Source organism: Hevea brasiliensis, chromosome 11 (genome assembly GCF_030052815.1).
Source record: "Hevea brasiliensis isolate MT/VB/25A 57/8 chromosome 11, ASM3005281v1, whole genome shotgun sequence".
Taxonomy (NCBI): Eukaryota; Viridiplantae; Streptophyta; class Magnoliopsida; order Malpighiales; family Euphorbiaceae; genus Hevea; species Hevea brasiliensis.
Window position 1 is genome coordinate 8,787,328 of NC_079503.1, and position 16,806 is coordinate 8,804,133.

General features: G+C 36.0%; 1 non-coding gene across 1 annotated transcript; it reads left to right on the forward strand.

Annotated features, from left to right (window-relative positions):
* Nucleotides 1-14,238: 14,238 nt before the first annotated feature.
* On the forward strand, nt 14,239-14,345 carry LOC131170797 (small nucleolar RNA R71). The gene has a single exon (XR_009141564.1). It is a non-coding gene; the product is annotated as a small nucleolar RNA R71 (small nucleolar RNA).
* Nucleotides 14,346-16,806: the final 2,461 nt, after the last annotated feature.

Consider the following 16,806-nt stretch of genomic DNA (forward strand, 5'->3'; position numbering starts at 1 on the left):
GTGCAGGTTTAGCAGAAGGCTGTTGGATTGCTGATGCAGATTATACCTCTGGTTGTATAGATGGTCCTGTATCTGCTATTGGTTGTGCAGTGTCAGATGGTGGCAAACGGAATCCAGTTTTGTATAAGTGAGAAGCATCAAAATATAGAGTGTCCGAAAGTATTGGTAGAGGATGCTCTTCCGGATCAAAACCAAAATATTTAGCTATAACCGTTATGAGCCCACCCATGACTATATCACCTACAGATTTGGTAGCAATGTGCAACACATGTTCACAGAAGAAGTAACCAGGAGATACTTTGACTTTGTGAAAAGCACACCATAGCATGAACAAGTCAGATTTTCCAACAACACCAGAACTAGTTCCCCGGCCTAAGATAGTGCTAGTAATAAGCCTATGGATAAATCTAAGTGCTGAGCCTATTATTTGGGAGGTCTTGGATCTGCCAGCATAAAAACCCTGAGATTGGTTTGTAATATTTCTCCAGAACTGAACAGCATTCCAAACACCTTTATTTGCTACCTCTATGCCTGTATATGGGATCCTAAACAATCCATCAATAGTAAACCCAAAGATACTATGAAATTGGTCTAATGATAGCTCTCTATTTTGACCCAAGCACCTAAATTTCATAGTTGGCTTGTAATCCATCTCATGCAGTTTTAAAGTAGCAGAAAATCAGGAAATAAATTCCAAAACTAGGGTTGGGTAAACTAATTCTTATTTATGCACAAATTCCATCCAACCTAGACCATCAAGGTAGGCAACAACATTATCAAATAAACCAACAGATTGGAGGGCATCTGCAAAAATGTACCTAGTGGGTTGCACTTTTTTGTCCTTTAGCCTCTTAAAAGTTACCTTATAGGTTGGATCAAGAAGAGGCCAAGGTAATTTGGATACCTGTGTTGCCACTGTTGAAGGTTGCTTCTTGCTAGAGGAGGGAGATTTGGTTTGTGGGGTAGAGGTAGAAGCACCGACCCCTTGTCGTGTGGAAACCGAAGTTCTGGGGGTTTTGGGTGTAGGCTCAGAAAGTGCAGTAGCAGGTGGGTCCTTGCACTTTGCGGGAGGTGGTGCAGATGCCATTGGTCGGGTTGATTTAAACAGGATTCTCCTTTTATAGGTGGATGTAGGAGGAGGTGGAGGGGTTTGTTGTGGAGGAGAATTGGGATTAGGGGCTTGCATAGCGAGGGGTGTGACTTGGAGAGGAGAGCCTTGAGGGGAAGGGGGAGGCGTTTCCATGGTAGTGGTGGTCGATGATGGTAGGAATGGAGGAGGGAAGAGGAAAATCAAAGAGATAGAAGAGAAGTTAGGGTATCGATCGGCGAAAAGGTAGGGGGGTGAGGGATTGATGCCGAGAAAAATGAGAAGGAGGGTGATTGTGAACAGTAATGACGGGAAGTGGGAGGTGGGAAAGTAGGTTGTGCGAAAATTTTGATTTGCACAAGATGTGTGAATTTCTGCATAAGGGGAAAATGGGTGTGCATAACTTATGCAGGTGCTTATGCAAGTTTCGGCAAGAATAGGGATTCTGAAAAGTTAGTTGTGCAAAAGTGCATAACTTATGCACACACTTATGCAAGTTTCCGCAAGAAAGGGGATTCTGAAAAGTTAGTTGTGCAAAAGTGCATAACTTATGCACACACTTATGCAAGTTTCGGCAGACAAGAAATCCCAGTAAATTGGGTTATGCAATAGTGCATAAGCTATGCACTTGGTTATGCAGAATTCGGCAGAAATGAAAATTTTAGGATTTAAAGTTATGCAAAAGTGCATAAGTTATGCATACACTTATACAAGTTTCGGCAGAAAAGAAATGGCAATAATTATGGCGGTGCAGAATTGCATAAGTTATGCATGCCCTTATGCAGTTTTCAGCAAGAAATGAAATGGCAAAAATTTAGTTATGCAGGATTGCATAAGTTATGTAAGAGCTTATGCAGGTTTCGGTAGGAATGAAAATTAAGGCAAAGTGAGACTCGAAAGCTGCATAAGTTATGCAGTTACTTATGCACATTTCAACAAAATTCAGATTACAATAAAAAAATGCTTTGCAAGTTTGAAAAATACATAAGAATAAAGAAATGTAACCCTGTGAAGCATAAATCATGAGAAATTATCATAAAAAACACATCAATATATGCAGAATTCATCACAATTGCACCATATAAGCTTGTAGAAGTAAGTTATGCATAAGAGACATTTGTGAATTATGCCATTTCAACTCAAACCCTGCAAATTAACATTCTAGCACATTAAAGCTCAATAAAAATTTGCACAAAGTTGCACTTATCCACAAAAGAAAATAGGCTCTCTAAGTTATGATAATAAAATGCAGCATGTGCACATTGAATCACACAACCCAATTAAGTTCAAAACCACTAAAAATGACCCCACTTACCATCATATCAACATGATAGGCACAAATATATAAAAGATACACGCCCAACCTCAACAAAGAAGCAAATAGCATATGCTGCAGACCCTTTTTGCTGAAAATTTTTTTCTGCAAAAGCCAAGAAGGGGTCCTGTACAGGAAGCAATGAAAATAAACCACTATTGGGAGAGTTAATGGATAAAATATCAGATTAAGAGTAACTCCCCAGCAGTGCAACAACCTTCATCCATTGAAATACATCTATAAAAGATAAAATTCAATAATGTCAAAAATTGAATTTGGGAAGATTTAAGACAAAAACGAAACTAATGCAAATAAAAGTAAATCAACAAAAGCAAAATAAAGAACTTGGGGTGCCTCCCAAGAGCGCTAATTTATAGTCCTTAGCTGGACTCTTCATACATTTCACTAAAAAGAAGGTGAGGGATCAGAGAACTTGTAACAGCTTGCTTCCTTTATTGGTCTTCAGTTATGTAATGCTTCAATCTATGCCCATTGACCTTAAAATTCCTAGATTTTTCACTCCAAATTTCAATTGCTCCATAAGGGAAAACTTTAGAAGCTCTATATGGACCAGTCCACCTTGATTTAAATTTTCCTGGGAACAATTTCAATCTTGAGTTGAACAACAAAACTGAATCACCTTCTTTAAATTCCTTTTTCCTGAGATGCTTATCATGCCAAACTTTAGTTCTTTCTTTATAAATACGGGCTTTTTCATAGGCATCCATCCTCAATTCTTCAAGCTTATTAAGTTGCAATAGCCTCTTCTCACCAGCTCGCTTGAGATGAAAATTCAACGTCTGAATGGCCCAATATGCTCTATGCTCTAGCTTCACAGGTAAATGACAAAACTTACTATACACCAACCTAAAGGGAGTAGTTCCTATAGGGGTTTTGTAAGCAGTACTATATGCCCATAAAGCATCATTTAGTTTGACAGACCAATCTTTTCGAGAATTGCTCACTATTTTCTCCAAGATATATTTGAGTTCCCTGTTAGAAATTTCAACTTGTCCTGAAGTTTGAGGATGGTATGGGGTAGCTATCTTGTGCACTACACCATACTTCCTCATTAAGCTCTCAAATTGCTTATTACAAATATGTGAACCCCCATCACTAATTACAACCCTTGGAGCTCCAAATCTACTCAAGACAAATTTCTTCAAAAATTTCACTACCATCTTAGCATGATTAGTTGGAGTTGCAATAGCTTCTACCCACTTTGACACATAATCGACTCCAACTAGAATGTATTTATTACCATATGAAGGAGGAAATTGGCCCATAAAATCTATTCCCCATACATCGAATAATTCCACCTCAAGAATATCATTTAGGAGCTAGAATGTATTTATTACCATATGAAGGAGGAAATGAGCCCATAAAATTTATTCCCCATACATCGAATAATTCCACCTCAAGAATATCATTTAGGGGCATTTCATCTCTTTTCGACATATTTTCACTCCTTTGACATTTATCACATTCTAACACAAATTTCCTCACATCCTTGAAAAGGTTTGGCCAAAAGAAACCAGCCTAAAGAATTTTACTAGCTGCTTTAGAGATTCCAAAGTGTCTTCCATAATCAGAAGCATGGCAATGATGCATAACACTCTCTATCTCCTCATTAGGAATACATCTTCTTATTAAACCATCACAACATCTCCTAAAGAGTAAAGGATCATCCTATCTATAAAATTTTGCCTCATGCAAAAACTTTTTCTTTTGTTGCTATGTCATTCCTAGAGGTAAAACTCCATAAGATAGATAATTCACCAGATCTGCATACCAAGGTAGTTTAGCAACAAGAGAGAAAGTTGCTCATCCAAGAAAAATTCATCAATAGGGACTGCATCCATTTCTTCATCATCTAATTTCAACCTACTAAGATTATCCGCAACTACATTTTCAGCTCCCTTCTTATCTCTAATTTCCAAATCAAACTCTTATAGCATCAGAATCCACCTAATGAGCTTAGGTTTAGCCTCATTTTTATGGAGCAAATACCTAATAGCAGTATGATTTGAAAATACAACCACCTTTGAGTCAATAATGTAAGGTCTGAACTTTTCCAATGCAAAGACAATTGCTAAGAATTCCTTTTCAGTTGTTGCACAATTTTTTTGAGTCTCATCCAGTGTTCTACTAGCATAATAAATAGCATAAGCCCTTTTGTCTTTCTTTTGACCAAGAACAGCTCTAATTGCATAATTGCTAGCATCACACATAATTTCAAAGGTTAGATACCAATCTGGTGGTTGCATGATTGGTGCGATAATAAGAGCTTGCTTAAACCTACAAAAGGCATCCAAACACTCTTGGTCAAATACAAATGGTGTGTCATGACTTAACAAATTAGACAAAGGTTTAGCTATTTTAGAAAAATCCTTGATAAAGCGTCTGTAGAACCTGGGATGCCCTAAAAAACTTTGAATTCCTTTAACATTGGTAGGAGGAGCCATATTCTCTATCACTTCAACCTTGGCTTTATCAACCTCTATTCCTCTGTTAGACACCAAATGTCCAAGCACTATCCCTTCCTAAACCATGAAATGACACTTTTCCCAGTTTAACACAAGGTCAGTATCTGCACATCGCTGCAAAACTTTAGAAAAGTTAGCCAAGCATATGTCAAATGAAGATCCATAAACAGAAAAGTCATCCATAAAAACCTCCATTATATCTTCAATGAAATCTGAGAAGATTGCCATCATGCACCTTTGAAAAGTGGCTGGTGCATTACACAACCCAAATGACATCCTTCTATAGGCAAAGGTTCTATATGAACAAGTAAAAGTGGTTTTCTCTTGATCATTTGGATGGATAGGGATTTGGAAAAATCCTGAATACCCATCTAAATAGCAAAAATAAGAATGTCGAGCCAGTCTTTTTAATATTTGATCAATGAAGGGAAGTGGAAAATGATCTTTTCTAGTGGCAATATTTAATTTTCTGTGATCTATGCACATTCGCCAACGCCAACTAATCACTGTTCTGGTGGGAATTAATTCGTTATTTTCATTTTTGACCACTGTCATTCCACCTTTTTTAGGGATAACATATACTGGACTCACCCAAGTACTGTCTGAGATAGGATATATGATCCTGCATCAAGCAACTTCAAAATTTCCTTTTTAATAACTTCTTTCATATTTGGGTTCAACCTCCTCTGATGTTCAATAGATGGCTTACAATTTTCTTCCAAAATATAACTCTATGCATGCAAAAGTGTGGGCTTATTCCCTTAATGTCATCTATGGTGTATCCTAAAACCTTCCTAAATTGCCTCAACACTCTTAACAACTTATCAACCTCTAAAGTGCTCAAGTTTGCATTTACAATTACTGGATAAGTGTCATTGGAGCCAAGAAATTCATACCTGAGCTGAGAAGGAAGTTGCTTAAGTTCTACCTTAGGTGCATCTTCTTCCTTGAATGATGGTTGCTTAAACTCAACTTTTTCCTTCTGTGTGAGTTGAAAAACTGGGGCAAAAATGAATGGTGGACTATCCTCTAAATGTTGAGCATATGCAGCCACATGAGGGTTGTCATTGTCTATGCTTCCTCCATGAACCAAGCAATTTTCAATTGGATCTGTCGCAAGGGTTTTGCGATAGCCAGACGAATTCTCACCAAAGTGGGAAAAGTGAGGAGCCACTACTTTAATTTTGAGAAAAATTAAAGAAAACCATATTTAAAGATTAAAAAAAAAACCCACTTTAAAAACAGAGATTCTAGGTTTGGGGTTCGTATACGGGTGGGGAAGGTGTTAGGCACCCCACCTTGTACCTCAGCGAGGGTAAGCAGATTTAATGTTGTGCTCTTTATAAATTAAAATTAATAATTAGGGGGTTGGAATGATGATGTTGATCCTTTGGACGGATAAAAGGAATATTTGATATTTCACTATTTTGGGTTGCCCAAGAACTTGAGTATATGAGACGACCCTTAGTGAGTAGGTGTTATGTAATGGATTTTTGTTGGGGGTTAATTCGAATATTGAAGTTGTGATATTTTAGTTTGGATTTAAGCAAAGAGAATTCGGGTAAGAACTCTCTCTCAATCTCTTAATGTATTATGTTTAAACTTTAAGCGGAGGATTTCGGGTAAGAACTCTTCTCCGATCTCCACATATTTTATTAAGATTTTGGCTGAGATTTCAGATAAGAACTGTCCCTCGATCTCTTAGTGTATTAGGAATTTAAGTTGAGAACTTGGGTAAGAACTCTCTCTCGATCTCTTAGTGATAAAAATTTAAGTTGAGAACTCGGGTAAGAACTGATGGGTGTCAAATCTATCAGAAATTAAATTAACTGAAATAACTAAGTATGAAATATTTTCTGCAGTAAGTGGTGAATCCAGGTCGAACCCTAGAAACTGAATTATTAAATTTCGTGCGCTTGTGTAATGGAAAAAAGAAACAAAGGTTTTTTTTTTGGGGGGGGGGGGGGTTAATTCACAATCCAAAGAAGAAATCAAAAATCCAAAATTAAGATTAAAAAAAAAAAAGAAACTCTCCAATTAAACAAACTTCAGTCCAAGGTAATTCGCATTCCAATGCATTGATTTGATCATAGACAAAAGAAATACAATTATATCTTATTGAATACTTAACGTAGATTTACCAAACAATGAGGTAAACCCCTGAATTCCTTATACTCATCAATTCGAGCCCAGCACTCTTATTGACTCTAATTATTAATTGAGTTGGTATTAAGCAATCCTAATCAAATTAATAACTGCTTTAAGAAAAGGAAGTAGTTAAGCTGAACAACAATTTATGAAGCATAAATCATTTAATCCACCCTATTGTTTTCTTAGGTTATTATTGAAAACTTGGATCATAATCAATAAAACCTAGTTTCTATTCATGTTCAATCTTACACAACAATTGCAGATTATGAAGATGAACTAGCAATTGATCAAATCAAATAATTAACTAATAGGCCTTTTTAGCAAATCATTCAATAGATAAAAAATAATTAAATAAGAAAATAATAGATATTCAAAAAGACATAAATTAAATTAAGAACCTGGTCTCACAAATCATACATAAGAACTTGAATCCCTTGAACTGAATTAAAAACTTAGCCACTCATGTTCATGGCTTACAGAAAAAATAAAGAAAGATAAAGAAGAAATCTAAAAAGAAAGAATAGAGAACGAAGGTGTTCTATGGAGAACGAAGGTTTGAATTGGGATGCTCTTAGCTACTGTCTAAAGACGTATTTATAGTAAAAAACCTAACCCCAAAGATAGGAACCAAACTAGGAAGGGTTTTGAAATTCAAAAGACAGATTTTCATCCTGCATTCATGTATCTGAAATCAAGGCTAATTTTCAATGACTTTCTTTCCGAATCTACCTCTACCCTCTTCAGGAAAGTTGTAGCCCTATTTCTTAGCTTTCTAACGGGTACTCATTTGCCCAAATCAGAGGTCTACAGCCCAAGTTATGGCCCAAAAACTGGGACTGGTTCAGACAGATGGTCTAGCCCATAGTGACGATTTTATTACCGTTTTTGACAATTAAAATGGCCTTATCTCACATCCAACCCTTCATAGAAGTTATAGAGGTGGCTATTGAGGTTCAATTGGGCTAGGGCTTGCTTCATTTGGACATCTGAAACTCCAGATACAAAAAAAAAGAAACTGGTCGTGACACATCAAGTCTGGGCTTTTGCAATAGATCCATAGCTCATTTTGTCAACCTTGGAGATTGATTTGGGCTTTGGTCCCTCTTTGTCATTTGAAGTGCTCTATCTTAGCATTTCAATGGATTAAACATCACTCAATTTGGAGATCCACAACTTAAGAAACACCTAAAAAATACAGCAAAGGTCAAATGCTGAAAATTTCTCCATTTAACACAATTATTCCACAACTATCTAAAAATATGCTTAAATGATAAATATATTTTAACCAACTGAATTAAACATAAAAACACACTAAAAATACTAAATGTGATGAGAGTAAAATTAATAAATTATGCACTTATCGAATTCCCCCACACTTATTCTATGCTTGTCCTCAAGCATGACTTAAACTCTTAATCAACTCCACTTAGAGGTTCCTTAACTTCACCCTATCACAACATTCTCTAACAAAAGATTAAAAATTTGAAAGAAGAGGTAAGTAAGGTAATAACCATCATAACAAATTCCATCAACATCATACCAATATATCAAAAATTTTTCAACACAAAACAAAAGACTTGAAATCAATTAAGCTTACACAATTAAAGTTTCATAAAATTTTAAGTCAATATACACCAAAATATAAGGCTAATTTATCAAGACACAATAATTATAGCTCTTTGCAAATCTTAAGGAAGATAGAAATGCCCTTTTTTTTTTTCTATTTTATTTGAAATTGGTACTTCTCTCTTGTCACAGTTATCAATTTTTTTTTTTTATTTCAACCGTCACCTTCAGAAAAGTACCTTGCTTATATCCTAGCTAGCTTTTGGCCTGAGAATCGATATGGGGTTCATGAAGACCCCTGGTTAGTTTGCTTAACTAAAATAGCAGAGCAATTTTCAAGCTCAACCTTTTATTTCTCCCAATTTATGCATCTACATATTATAAAGTGCCCTGATAGATTAAACAAAGTTCTGAAATATGCATAACACTAGTTTAAAGCACACATAACTAATCATTTCAACATTAAATCAAGCCTAAATGATTTATGCAGGAAAAAAATTGCTCTATGGTATGGAGAAGAGGGAAAATCCATCATTAAAGTTACTATTACCTTGCCTAAAATCTCAAAAATTCAATCTAAAATAGAAAAGTCATTTCAAGGACAAAGCACTTCTCTCCAAGAGTTAATAAAAAATCATGAATCAAGCTTATGAGAACAAATTTTATTTTTATTTTTTTATTTTTATTTTTTATTACTTTTTTAATAATTAAAAAGAAATTGCAGCAACAAATTTCTCCTCCCCCACACTTAAAACTTACATTGTCCCCAATGTAAAGCCCAAATGCAAAAAGAAAAGAAAAAAAAAATACTAAAAAATAAAATAAAATAAGAGAAAGAAAATAAATCTGATTGTGGCTAATAAGCCAGCCATGGGTTGCCTCCCAAGAAGCGCTTTTATTTAGCGTCGTTAGCTCGACATGGCAAAGCTCCTTAATTCACATAAATTGGGTTACTCAATTTGAGCTCCTCCACTGTATGCTTCTGAAACCCTTCATAAAATATCTTTAGTCTATGACCGTTGACCTTGAACACCTTATTAGTTCCTAATATTTGAATTTCAACTACACCATAAGGAAACACATTAGTAATAACAAAGAGTCCAATCCAATGAGAACGCAAGTTACCAGGCATCAGCTTCAATATGGAATTATACAATAAAACTTTTTGCCCAATCACAAACTGCTTCCTTAGAACTAGTTTGTCATGGAATGCCTTGGTCTTTTCTTTATAGATCTTAGAGTTCTCATAAGCCTCAAGTCGAATTTCCTCTAATTCCTGCAATTGTAATTTTCTTTCCACACCAGCAGTATCCAAATCTGAATTATAATATCTAACAGCCCAATAAGCCTTATGTTCTAACTCAATAGGAAGGTGACACAACTTACCAAATACCAATCTGTAGGGGGACATACCTATGGGTGTCTTATAAGCAGTCCTGTAAGCCTACAAAGCATCATCAAGTCTAAGGCTCCAATCTTTTCTATTTGACTTCACTGTTTTTTCCAAAATAGACTTGATCTCTCTGTTAGACACCTCTGCTTGTCCACTTGTTTAAGGGTGATAAGCTGTAGATATTCTATGGAAAACACCATATCTCCTTAATAATGCCTCAACAGTTCTATTACAAAAATGTGTGCCCTAGTCACTGATTAAAGCTCTAGGAACTCCAAACATGCTAAAAATGTTTAACTTGATAAAACTTACAACAGCTTTAGAATCGTTAGTCCTGGTGGCTTTGGCTTCCACCCATTTCGAAACAAAATCAACAGCAAGTAATATATAAACAAAGCCAAAAGAAGAAGGAAATAGACCCACAAAATCAATACCCCACACATCAAAAATCTCATAAACAAGTATTGGATTCTGAATCATCTCATTCCTACGGGTTAAACTTCCTATTCTTTGACATTGTTCACAATTTTTGCAAATCAAATATGAATCACGAAATATAGTGGGCCAATAAAAATCACAATCTAATAGTTTTCTACCTGTTCTCTTGGGTCCAAAATGTCCTCCACATGCATAGGCATGACAAAAAGCAAAAATAGATTGAATCTCATTATCAGGAACACATCTCCTAATAATTTGATATGAACAAAATTTCCATAAATATGGGTCATCCCACACATAATACTTAGCCTCACTTTGCAATTTCTCTTTCTTAGCTCTACTCAAATCAAAAGGCACAACCTTAGTAACCAAATAATTCACCAAATCAGCATACCAAGGGATCATACCTTGCAATTTAAATAACTGCTCATTATGAAAAAGTTCCTGCAAAGAAAGTGGATCTTCTTGTGTCACTAACCTACTTAAATGATCTGCTACCAGGTTCTCAGCTCCTTTCTTATCCTTGATTTGAAGATCAAATTCTTGCAGTAGAAGGATCCATCTAATCAACCTTGGTTTTGCTTCCTTCTTTGCCAAGAGATACTTTAACGCTGCATGATCAGAGAAGATAATTATTTTAGAACCAAGCAAATATGACTGAAATTTATCTAAAGCAAAAACTATAGCAAAAAACTCTTTTTTGGTCGTAGAATAATTGTGCTGAGCTGAATTGAGTGTTCTAGATGCATATTAAATCACATGAAAGAGCTTCCCAACATGCTGCCCTAAAACTACTCCCACTGCATAATTTCTTGCGTCATATATAATTTCAAACAGTATTGTCCAATCAGGAGCCTAGATAATAGGGGATAATGTCAATGCAGATTTTAATTATCAAAAGCCTCTTTGCACTCTTCACTGAACTCAAAAGAAACATCTTTTTGCAAGAGTCTAAACAAAGACAATGCTATCTTAGAGAAATCCTTAATGAACTTGCGATAGAAACCTGCATGACCAAGAAAAGAGCATACTTCCCTCACAGTTGTGGGGTAGGGTAAGTTCAAAATTAAATCAATTTTAGACATATCCACCTCAATACCCCTATTAGAGACAACATGACCCAAAACAATCCCCTGTTCCACCATAAAATGACACTTCTTATAATTCAAAACAAGATTTTTCTCAATGCATCTCTCAAGAACAGAAGTTAAATGATGTAAACATGCATCAAATGAATCACTATACACAGTAAAATCATCCATGAACAACTCAATGCAAGTATCAATGTAATCTGAAAATATGCTCATCATGCATCTCTGAAATGTGGCAGGTGCATTACAAAGCCCGAAGGGCATCCTTTTAAAAGCAAAAGTCCCGAAAGGGCAAGTGAAGGTAGTCTTCTCTTGATCCTTCGGTGCAATCACAATTTGATTATATCCAGAAAAGCTATTAAGAAAGCAGAAATAAGACTTACCTGTTAACCACTCAAGCATCTGATCAATGAATGGCAGTAGGAAGTGGTCCTTCCTTGTTGTTAAATTCAGCTTGTGGTAGTCTATGCACATTCGCCATCCACTCTGAATCCTTGTTGGAACAAGTTCATTATCTTGATTTGCTACCACAGTGACTCCTGATTTTTTTGGCACTACTTGGATTGGACTTACCCATTTGCTGTCTGAAATTGGATAAATAACTCCTGCATCCAGTAGCTTTAAAATCTCCTTCTTCACAACCTCCATCATCAGTGGGTTCAATCTCCTTTGAGCTTCTCTACTTAGTTTAGCCTCATCCTCCAGTAGAACCCTGTGCATGCACACTGATGGACTTATACCTTTGATGTCAGCTATTGTCCATCCAATTGCTTCCTTGTGTAGTCTCAGAACCCTAGTCAATTTGTCTTCTTCAATCTTTGTTAAATTACTTGAGATGATAAATGGAAGTATCTCATTGTCTCCCAAGTAAACATACTTCAAATGCTCAGGTAAAGGCTTGAGTTCAAGGACTGGTGCCTGCACAACAGAAGGTAACAATTTTGTGTGAGATACAGGTAAGTCGATCTTTGGTACTCCATACCTTTTTTGAACAGGAGGTAATGACTGCAATGCCATTACTGCCTCTTGAACCTCTACACTTAATGATTGATTGGTACTAATTTCTTGAATTCCTTGACTAATCACCACTTCTAACTCATCCTCCATGCTTAACTTAAAGACATCCTACACAATTGTATCAACAACATCAATAGAAAAAACAAAATGATCATCAGTAGCATACTTCATGGCATCAAAGATATTAAATTTGATAGTCTCTCCATTAAACTCCATAGTTAAGGTACCATTATCCACATCAATTTTTGTCTTGGCGGTTTTTAGGAAAAGTCTTCCAAACAAAATCAAAGCTGACTTTGATGTGGGAACACTATCCTCCATATCCAAAATGTAAAAGTCTGTAGAAAGAAATCAATTCTCCAACCTGCACTAACACATCCTCAACTACTCCCAATGGGTAAGCATTAGAACGATCAGCTAACTGAATAATGACACTGATTTCTTTCAAAGGACCCAAATTTAAAGTTTGAAAAATTGAATTCGACATAACATTAATAGATGCTCCTAAATCTGCCATTGCACGTTCAAATTTAGAATCACCTATTCTGCAGGGAATAGAAAACGAACCTGGATCCTTTCACTTAGGGGGTAATTTTTGCTGAATTAATGTCGACACATTTTCCCGCACACTGATCTTCTCATTATTCCTCAACTTGCGCTTTGTAGTGCATAGTTCCTTAAGGAATTTAGCATACTTGAGAACTTATTAGATCGCATCAAGTAAGGATATATTTACCTTCTCCTTTCTGAAAGTCTCCAAAATTTCTTTCTCTTGTTCTTCTTTCTTATTTTTAGCCAACCTACATGGGAATGGAGGAAGAAAATAATTATTAACCTTATTCAAGTTAGGTTCAGTATTTACCTCAACTTCAGGAACTTCAGACTCTTTTGCTCCTTGCTTCTTCTTTTTTATTGGCTCATGTGGAGTCTGATTATCAACTTCTTTCCCACTCCGCAGCAGTATCGCACTTGCATTTTCTCTAGGATTCATGACTGTTTCTGATGGGAGCTTTCTAGAACCTTGAGCTTTCAGCTTACTCATAGATGAGGCTAACTGACCAATCTGCCTCTCTATATTTTGAATGCTATTTCTAGTCTCCTGTTGAAACTGTTGTATATTGTTAGCCAATGCCTTAACAATTTCATCAAGTGACATACCTTGATTTGGGGGAGACGGAGGTAGTTGATTCACTTATGGTCTTTGCTGCTAGTATCGATTTTGCACTGGTTAATTCCCATAAATCAGATTAGGATGATCTCGCTATCCTAGATTATAAGTATTCGAATAGGGATCATACTTGCGTTGTGGCTATCCATAATGTCCTACTGCATTAGCATGTTGCATTGATTCATCCTCTTGCAACGCAGGAAACATATCGATAGCATGACCCGAACCCAAACAAATTCGACATACCTTAACAGTTTGCATGTTCCCTACGGCCAACTGCCTCACCAAAAAAGTTAAATCAGAAATTTGTTTCTCAAGGTTAGATATACTTACCTCATTAACCTTCATAGGTGTGTGATCCATTCTCATTCCAAACTGCTGAGAATTTGCTGCCATGTTAGCAATCAGCCTCCTTGCCTCTTCTGGTGTCTTGTCAACCAAAGCTCCTCCACTAGCAGCATCTATCATACTACGATCCATTGGTAGAAGTTCCTCATAGAAATACTGAATCAACAGCTGCTCACTTATTTGATGATGGGGACAGTTTGCACATAGTTTTTTAAATCTCTCCCAATACTCATACAAACTCTCTCCATTGTACTGCCGGATGCCACAAATTTCTTTTCTTATGTTGGCAGCATGGGAAGTAGGAAAATACTTCTCCAAAAATATCTGATTCATTCCATTTCATGAGTTGACCGATCCAGAAGGAAGGTAATACAACCAATCCTTAGCTGTGCCTTCCAGTGAGAAGGGAAAATCTCGAAGCTTGATTTGATCCTCTGAAACTCCTTGAAGTTTCATGCTGGAACACACAGCATGAAATCCCTTTAGATGCTTATGTGGATCCTCACCTGCAAGACCATGAAATTTAGGCAACAAATGGATTAGTCCAGATTTTAACTCAAAAGCAACATTTAAAGCAGGGTATTTAATACACAAAGGCTATTGGTTTAGATCAGGAGTAGCCAACTCTTTCAAGGTTCTAGCAGCCAAGGTTTCATTTTTAAAATTTGACTCTGACTCCGAATCCGAATCCGAACTTAGCTCCTTTGGAGATTGGACTCCTTCAGAGGTACTCGGAATCTGCCTAGCTTGCTTAGCCAATTTTCTCAAACTTTTAGCTGTTTTTTCTACTTCTGGATCAAAGATCAACTCACCAGATTGAGAAATTCTTGTCATAAATAAAAAGAAATCCAAGTAAAAATAGAAAAATGCTTCAAAATCCTAGAAAACAATCAAATTTGGCCTCAAGAATTTGGACTTATTCCCTTAATGTCATCTATGGTGCATCCTAAACCTTCCTAAATTTCCTCAACACTCTTAAAAACTTATCAACCTCTAAAGTGCTCAAGTTTGCATTTACAATTGCTGGATAAGTGTCATTGGGGCCAAAAAAATTCATACCTGAGCTGAGAAGGAAGTTTCTTAAGTTCTACCTTAAGTGCATTTTCTTCCTTGAATGATGGTTGCTTATACTCAACTTTTTCCTTCTATGTGAGTTGAAAAACTGGAGCAGAAATGAATGGTGGACTACCCTCTAAATATTGAGCAAATGCAGCCACATGAGGGTTGTCATTGTCTGCGCTTCCTCCATGAACCAAGCAATTTTCAAGTGGATCTGTCACAAGGGTTTTGCAGTCGCCGGACGAATTCTCACTGAAGTAGAAAAAGTGAGGAGTCGCCACTTTAATTTTGAGGGAAATTAAAAAAAAACCATTTTTAACGATTAAAAAAAAAATCACTTTGAAAACAGAGATTCTAGGTTCGGGGTCCGTATACGGGTGGGGAAGGTGTTAGGCACCCCACCTCGTACCTCAGTGAGGGTAAGCAGATTTAATGTTGTGCTCTTTATAAATTAAAATTGATAATTAGGGGGTTGGAATGATGATGTTGATCCTTTGGACGGATAAAAGGAATATTTGATATTTCACTATTTTGAGTTGCCCAAGAACATGAGTACATGAGACGACGTTTAGTGAGTAGGTATTGTGTAATGGATTTTTGTTGGGGGTTAATTCGAATATAGAAGTTGTGATATTTTAGTTTGGATTTAAGCAAAGAGAATTCGGGTAAGAACTCTCTCCCGATCTCTTAATGTATTCTGTTTAAACTTTAAGCGGAGGATTTCGAGTAAGAACTCTTCCCCGATCTCCACATATTTTATTAAGATTTGGGCCGAGAATTCGAATAAGAACTCTCCCCCTATCTCTTAGTGTATTAGGAATTTAAGTTGAGAACTCGGGTAAGAACTCTCCCCCGATCTCTTAGTGTTAAGAATTTAAGTTGAGAACTCAAGTAAGAACTGATGGATGTCGAATCCACCAGAAATTAAATTAACTGAAATCACCAAGTGTGAAATATTTTCTGCAGTAAGTGGTGAATCCAGGTTGAACTCTAGAAACTGAATTATTAAATTTCGTGTACTTGTGTAATGGAAAAAAGAAACAAAGGTTGGGGAGGGGGGGGGGGAGGGGTTAATTCACAATCCAAAGAAGAAATAAAAAATCTAAAATTAAGATTAAAAAAAAAAAGAAACTCTCCAATTAAACAAACTTCAGTCCAAGGTAATTCGCATTCCAATGCTTTGATTTGATCATAGACAAAAGAAATACAATTATATCTTATTGAATACTTAACGTAGATTACCAAACAGCGAGGTAAACCCTTGACTTCCCTATAGTCATCAATTCGAGCCTAGCACTCTTATTGACTCTAATTATTAACTGAGTTGGTATTAAGCAATCCTCATTAAATTAATAACTGCTTTAAGAAAAGAAAGTAGTTAAGCTAAACAACAATTTATGAAGCATAAATCATTTAATCCACCCTATTTTTTCCTTAGGTTACTATCGAAAACTTGGATCATAATCAATAAAACCTAATTGCTACTCATGTTCAATCTTACACAACAATTACGGATTATGAAGATGAACTAGCAATTGATCAAATCAAACAATTAACTAATAAGCCTTTTTAGCAAATCATTCAACAGATAAAAAATAATTAAATCAGAAAACAATAGATATTCAAAAAGACATAAATTAAATTAAGAACCTGATCTCACAAATCATACATAAGAACTTGAATCCCT